This window comes from Colias philodice, chromosome 9 (assembly GCF_061535455.1).
Source record: "Colias philodice isolate Cphi_HAF_F1 chromosome 9, ilColPhil1 Martin Lab GWU primary, whole genome shotgun sequence".
NCBI classification, from domain to species: domain Eukaryota; kingdom Metazoa; phylum Arthropoda; class Insecta; order Lepidoptera; family Pieridae; genus Colias; species Colias philodice.
This window is the reverse complement of record NC_143094.1, coordinates 7,888,277-7,895,444: the sequence shown is the minus strand read 5'-3', so window position 1 is coordinate 7,895,444 and position 7,168 is coordinate 7,888,277.

Sequence of the window (7,168 nt, the reverse complement as noted above, 5' to 3'; positions counted from 1 at the left end):
GAGACATCGCATTCTTTGAATTAATGGTTTAAAAAGGATACATTTAACATTACATTTCAACTAATGCACGCAAAGGTTCAACGATCCTGCTAATGTAATATAAAACTGTCTACACCTTACAATCTACATGAGAAAATTCTATCTAATAACTTTCCACATTTCGATTTTTTTTCCAAACGGACAAACGCACTTGTGTATCATCTGATGGACGATGGTTATAAGTGACCATCACTGGCTTTGAACATTTGCAGAGATAGAGCAAATGTATGCCTATGTCTTGTGCTATCTGCTTTGAAGGGTTAGGTAGGTGCATATTTAAGAGAGCAATAACGACGGGAATATATGAATGTACTGGGATGTTCATTGAAATTGACTTTTCTAAGGAGAATAATACGTGTCTCCACACACTGTAAGAGAAACAGTAACATTTACGGATGTGCCGTATGGTACCTGCCCGAGTGCGAGCTAGTTAAATTAAATTCATTCCTAAAAGCTGTGGTGGTAAAAGCTTTTTTTACGAGAGATTTTTTATTATTGGAATTTAATATTTATGTGTTAAAACTAACCTACTATCGAACCCACAAAATGTTTTATCGAGGTACTAAATAATAAATAACGTTAATCTTCAATCACGTTCCATCAGTTAGAGGGCGACTTTATAAATTCGGGAAACATGCTAAAAATTTTAATCTAAAATTTATCTTTACAAAATTTAACATCTAAGGTAATATTTAAAATTAAAACCGTGCCACCATCTCTGCATTTCATACATAGTAAATGTAAATGTTGCATGTAAAAAATATTGATGATGATATCAAGAATTATATTCTTATTATTTATATTTAATTCAAACATAAATACTTAAGGTTCATTTTTATTTAGCAATATTTAATAATAAGTGTTCAAATGTTTCAATGTCAGGGACAAATTGATTAGATATCGCAATTTAGATATAATGACGAAACAGCAAAAAAATGAACATAACGTATAGAAATACGAATGAAATTTGTCAAAATAAGTAGGTGGGCTTTGTTCTTTTATTGCCCAATTAACGATGGTAAATAAAGATATCAGTTAATATATTAAATTCTTGAAGTACTATCAGAAAAATACGGTACCAGTTGATACGACTGATAACATTGCCTTTAAATCTTCATGACATTAAAACTATTACTATGTCCATACATTACCAAAATTTTTAAATAAATAACTGAAAAAAAAGTGGGAAAATGTTAAATTTTTTTGGAGACAAGAGCTAAAATAACAATCTTTTGTTAATTGATAGTAGAGTATTAAGTCGTTAATAATTTGGTCCTTATCACACAATACACAGTGTCCTTATCAGAGGTTCCTATGATAATACTTAGGAATAATCAGTATATTTTCATCTTGACCGAGCCTTGATAAGTCCTTCATCACAATACAAACAGTAAAAATAATACGTTGATCTTACATTTATAAAATATAATTTTAATAAAAAAATTCTTAATTATTATATGCGGTATCATAATACGTATGTAGTTGAAGTAATAAATTTAATAATAATATTAGTATGGGATGAAATTTAAATTGATGAAATTCGCAAAATCGCAAATTTTATTGATCGAATTGCGTCTTAGGTCGTACTTTACATGTCAAAAAGAAAATATTACACTCTTGATAATTATTAATATTTAAAAAAGTTAAATAACAAGTTGTTCAATTGTTATTTTAAAATATAAATCAATATTGAATAACATTATATTACATCTAGATGTTACATGGCGATTTCTCGGCGAAATTTTTGGACATTATATGAATAATAAAATCGTAAACAGCATTTTTGTTTGTACAAACAATCCCAAACCTTCAATGGACAAAATAACGATGTATTTTTATATTATCATGGCCCATGTATCAAAATGTAGCATCAAAAAAAGTAATTGTGAATAAGAATGATTCAACTCAATATAACGAATAGTGACATTTTAAAAATAGATCAATATCTAAAGTATTTCTTATCTAGTGATTAAATAATATATAAATGGCTTAAATTTATTATTTCCCACATCACACTCAAGTATACACATATTGCTAATTTATAATCAATTATTAAAATTATTTTTGTAATATTTGTATGCTTCGCTTAGCCGTTGACGGTTGCCAGTAAATAAATCGGACTGAGATAAATCTTTTTAAACGTTGTAGGCGAGATTTTCCGTAAACTAAATCGAAATAGATAGTAATAAATTACCTAAGATTTATATCTATTTATGTGTTGCGATGACAATGTTATGTTATATGTCGGGGACTGCAGTGACGAAAGAAAAGGTATAAGAATAATTAAAGTTTATTTATTTACAAAGTTTTTAATAATTTCATAATAAAAAATAACACGAATTACCTCAAAATACTTATTCTTATTTACTGCGTACTACTGAATAACTTAGCTTACTCGTGCTTTATAATATAATTTGATAATATATTGTCGAATACATTACGATAGGTATATATGTATGTATTTCTTGAAACTTCTGGAACAGCTAGGTAGCGAGTATCATTTATAGGCCCATTTAGTATAATGGCTTCAATTCGCACCGTCGAAATCACGGCCATTTATTCCCCCAATAAACTTGATTGATCCTTTTGTAGAGTGATAAAATTGATAACGATAATCTGCATCATGTGTTATTAAAGGGTATGACGTCTGACACTAATCCGCTAAATCTGACGAATAATCCACCCTTTAATAAATTTTCCAGATGAACAACTATTATTTCCATATTTTACGCATAAAAAAGCGTTATTTATACAAAAACGCAGTCGGTAAACATAAAATATAAAATAAGTCTATAAAAAGCATACCAACACCGACGCTTTTAAAAATATTCGGCAAGCATGATACATCAAGCAATTTGTTTGATCAATATTTTTAGTTTGTATGTTATCTTTGAGTGCTTCATGATATATTCTATATTATCATAAAGCACTTGAAGATAATTGGCTATATTATATTAAATCGCTAGTACCATAAACTTTGTAAGCATTAAACTTTAATAATAGTAAATTACTGTTATTTACAGTCCAATAGTGTTATAGGTAAAACTGCAAATAGTAACAATTTATTCCTTTAAAATTACTTAATGTTTATTACGGTCATCTGACAATCAATCTGGGCTTTGTGCGTGTGAGTAATAGAGCAAACGCAATATTAATTTGTTTATACAATACGATTTCATTGACTATTTTTAAACTAACTATGACTATTGTTCAAAGTTTAGCTAACATACGTAGGTACATAATTTAAAAATGTATATTACTATAATATCAAATATGTAGATCAAGATGAAACTAAAGGCATGTTACATGTACATAATATGTATAACCTACGTTAAAGTTAGACCAACTCTTTCACACGGCGCGCACCTGTGTCCATTATATTCTCAAATGTTACAGTAAACTGTAAAAGTACTTTTATTGTAAACTTTTGGGAACTCTGTCACGGTCACGTAATAGGACACTTATTCGCGTATAAAATTCCTGCCTCCTTTTCTGAGAAACTGGGTGTAAAACATGTAACGAAACTATCTCAGCATAGCTGCTTTGAATGGCATTGTTACTCCATATAGGACATTCTTATATATGAAATATTCCTTACAGAAAATAACTACTATATTTATGGATGTTATTGGCTCTTTGAACATAAAAATACTAACTAGCCAATCTGGCTTTAAACTATAAGCCATCTATCCCTGCTACATGTTTACATTATTCTGTATAAAATTATACATTGTATTTATTACAATTCAATGTATAATTCTATTTTATGAGACATAAATAGTAAAATGAACTAATTTAAATTTCTTGGAATATCCTAACATAAGGAGCATGTGATAAAGGGAACACAATTTAAATAATGTTTAGATTAACTCAAATAATACCCGAAGATTAAATATAAACATTGTTGTAAGAAGCAAACAATACAACATGTGGTTTCGTTCCCATATCTACTTGTATTGGCTATTGATTAATTAGGATATCTTGTACTGTCTGTATCAAACGGTTTAACTGAAACATACCTAATAAATAAGTAACAGTAGATTTTCTATCAGCCATTTATTAAGGGTCTGGATTAAATAATTTCGTTGGAAGGCAAATTTATGAGAAATTAGAACGAAGTAATAAATTCAATTAGGTAAAAGAATTTAGATTAATTTAATAATCACATTACTTCGTAATTTAGAATTCTTAATATTTTAATAACGTTAAGATTTTACACTAAATAAGTATTTGTGCCAAAATAATGTTTTATTCATTTTAATGACTCCGGTTTATTGATATAAATATAATTCTTCAGTTTTGACACAACTTTTTTGAACTGCATCATAATACCACATAGTTCCTCTAGAAGCTTTTGAGCAAAATATATTATTTATCTTGACTTGGCAAAATATATTATTTAATTTGAATTTATGTCGAAAAACTATTATAAGAGATAAATATCCATAGTTATACGAAACCTTCAAATAATTATTTTAAAACTAAATGTTAGTCGTCAGTAATTCGATGTCGAGAGCTTTTATACTATCCATTCTTTATATCCATTATAACTTCAATATTATTTATGAACGTTTAGTCTAATAAGCTTGGTAAATAAAAAAATGGATACGCTATGAATACAAAAACTCCGTTGTTTTTGAAAACGTCAGTTATAATATGATATAGTGCCAAACAGAATAATAGCAAATCTTAAATAAACTACTATACAGGGTGTCCCATTGTTGGTATACTAAGCTCAAAGGAGGTGATAGTTTTGCATACGCTGAGTACGTAAAAAAGAAATATAGCCGAAAGAATATGTATTTTTTGGAGAAATAAAATCTCAATTTAAATCCTATTAGATTACCTATGAATAATAGCTAAAATAATGCAGACATTACTATATTTAATTTGTTATGGCTTATCTCCGTAACAACACCTGTCTGATGTTGACATAATTCATATTCTGGAATACCTCTTGAATTTTGTAAAGACGAAATTAGTTAAAATTAAAAGCAAATAATACTTTTACAAATTATTCAGCACTAGCTTTCCGCCCGCGGCATCGCCCGCGGCATCGCCCGCGGCATCGCCCGCGCAGTCAAAGAAAAACCCGCAAAGTTCCCGTTCTCGTGGGATTTCCGGGATAAAACCTATCCTATGTCCTTTCTCGGGTATCAGAATATCTCTATACCAAATTTCATGCAAATTGGTTCAGTAGTTAAGGCGTGATTGAGTAACAGACAGACAGACAGAGTTACTTTCGCATTTATAATATTAGTATGGATTCTCACGGAGATAAACTCATGGTATACATATATACTGTCAAACATACTTTGGCAGCAAAGTAATACACACAGCGAATGTACTCAAAAGTTTGAATTGTTTTTGATGCTATAAAAGAATCTGAAATTGAGTTCGAAATAAAACCGGCCAAGTGCGAGTCGGGCTCGCGCACAAAGGGTTCCGTAGCAGCAAATATAATAAATTACAGTTAAATCAACCTATCTCAAAAACTATAAGAGATACTTTGATCAAACCAAAAATCGTTGAAAGAGTTAATTAGCATGCATCACCTCTATTTTTTTTAGAATTTTATACCCCGTAGTTATAAAAATAGAGGGGGGGGGACATACTTTTTACGACTTTGAGAGCTGATATCTCAAAAACCGTTCACTTTAAGAAAAATGTTTTTTAGAAAACTTTATATCATTTTAAAAGACCTTTCCATTGATACCCCACACGGGTATGTACATCGAAAAAAAAAATTTCATCCCTCAGTTACATGTATGGGGGGCCCCACCCCCAATTCTTTTTTTTACTATTTAGTGTCATATTTTTGTAGCGGTTCATACAACACATATTCCCATCAAATTTCATCACTGTAGTACTTATAGTTTCCGAGTAAATCGGCTGTGACAGACGGACAGACGGACAGACGGACAGACGGACATGACGAAACTATAAGGGTTCCGTTTTTGCCATTTTGGCTACGGAACCCTAAAAATCACGTCTTTACCTCGAAACCGTTCAGTAAAATATAACATATAAGTTTTCTCAATATTGCAATAAAATAAACATACTTTTAAGCCAACACTTCATTTTATTCGAATAAAATTTCTACACGAAGATAACGAAGAGTTATTTTACGAAAAAGTATTTTTGAAGTGAAACTTCTTTATCGAGGTTGGAAAAAAATTTAGTGTAACGTTTTTTCGTTACGCGTGACATTTTTCTGTAAAGTTGCAAATAGTAAATTATTTTTTGAAAAATAAGGTCATAAAGAAGTTTCACTTCTTACGTGTGTACACTAGTACACGCACACATTTTTTTATATATATGTAGTTTTATATCTTCTTATTATCAATGCAATATACTTAAGAAGTTAATATTATTTAAGAATGATTGAAATAAATATTTTAATTAAATCAGAAGGGGTAATAAATACTGTTTGAAAACAAGCTGTATATATAGTACGTTTGTGAAAATATATTTATTAGGAACTAGCTGTTGCCCGCGACTTCGTCCGCGATTCGGTCGTTTTTCTTCATTCGTCGTTTAAAAAAAATACGTGACACTTTATTTTTGAATGTTCTTAATTGTCTCTTATAAAATTTAACTACATTAAAATTGAATACTCTGATAAGAAAATCTTAAAATCATCGAAAATCATAGACATCGAATATCTGAGGAAAACATGAATGAATGTGATTTAAATTCTACATTTCTTAGTAATTAAAATAATAATCTAAATTAAATGTAGATTAACAGTTTGAGCGCACCATTATAGAATATGTACCTAAGTAATAAATTACGTTAGTTTACATAGTAACTTTACTAAAAACACGATGACTTTCTTTCGCACTCGGTACCACAAACTAAACATGTTTGTGGTACGTGGCCCGCGTCACTTTACCCCCCACGAGTTCCCCTCCGTTGCTATGCGAAAATACATTCGTCGCCCTACTGTAGGAAAAATTGTAATACTGCGGCCTGGGCGTTATAACACGCTCAGGGAATTCCTGAGTGCTGATAGACTTCCGTCTATCGGCATTTATACCAATTTTATATTAATATCACCATCTTGAGGAAAAGCTTCTAATGTCGATTTAAAACGCATATTATACGGATTAACCTGATGAATTAACAT